Raw genomic sequence first — 1,116 nt, 5'->3', positions numbered from 1 at the left:
CGTGACTCATTCCTACGGAGTATATTTTTAACTTAATCTGACTCAGACTATTAGGTCATCAGGATTTAATGAGCTGATACGCGAAGCGATATAAATAAAACATGTATGAAAAATAATCGATGTCGCAAAATAGTCGATGCATCCTCAATTCCTCATTAAAATTATCACGTTATACCAGAATGTGGCAATATGTGATAAGTAGGATGTGTTTTTTACCCCGTGGGCGGGGAATGGGGCTCTGGACTCTCTGGTAGAGTGGAGTTGGCGCAAAAAGCCCAAAATAGACCCAATTGCGCAAAGTGCCAAAGCCCGAACAAAACATCGGAAGACTTACCATCGGTACAAATTTCATCAGAGAGAGAGCAAATAAAAATTTAAAAAATTTATCTAAAATCTAAAAAAAATCGCATGGCAGATTTAGATTGTGTGAGAAGGGGTAAAACGGGTTGTTCGGGGCGAACACTTTGTTTCAGGAGTGCGAATGGGACTATCTCATACTTTAGAACAAGGGCTGTGAACCGAAGCATTTCAGGGGTACATATATGTGAAGCACGATTGAATAATGGCCATAAAAAACAGAACGTTCATATCGAAATTGAAACGTGGAGAACTTATCTGTAGTCGTCTTTCTAAATAACACTTTCTAAATAGCGCCGTATCCGTTTCACTACTATGCTGCGCATATTCGCCTCACAAAATATCAGACCCTTATCTCTCGGACTTGCACACAAAATTGCTCCTATAGTTTTGACACGCATGCTTCACTCCTCGTTCAAGATGAAGCGCAGCTTCCCCGATGTGAACCATAAATACGAGAGCGAATACACCGAGCTAACCCGAGACTTTCTAAATGTCGACAATTTCTATAAGTCACTAGTCAAGAATGGGACGGATTTCTTTGTTGGTGTGCCAGATTCGTTATTGAAGGATTTCTGTGCATACGTTACCGAGCACACACCAGAAGAAAAGCACATCATTTCGGCGAACGAAGGTAAATTCCTTCTTCTCTATAGTAAATACTACATGATCTATTTGTATAACTTTATGATTATTGAAACTCATGTATCCAACTACGGATATATATATATATATATATATATACATACAATACATACA

At 38.8% G+C, this 1,116-nt stretch overlaps 1 pseudogene across 1 annotated transcript; it reads left to right on the top strand.

Moving 5' to 3' along the window:
• Positions 1-520: 520 nt before the first annotated feature.
• On the top strand, positions 521-995 carry SARC_15096 (hypothetical protein; annotated as a pseudogene; the record flags this gene model as incomplete). Its single annotated transcript has 1 exon — positions 521-995.
• Positions 996-1,116: the final 121 nt, after the last annotated feature.

This window comes from Sphaeroforma arctica, assembly GCF_001186125.1.
Source record: "Sphaeroforma arctica JP610 unplaced genomic scaffold supercont1.5608, whole genome shotgun sequence".
In the NCBI taxonomy this organism is placed as follows: Eukaryota; class Ichthyosporea; order Ichthyophonida; genus Sphaeroforma; species Sphaeroforma arctica.
The sequence above is the reverse complement of the archived record's forward strand: the minus strand, read 5'-3'. Positions and strand labels throughout refer to the sequence as shown.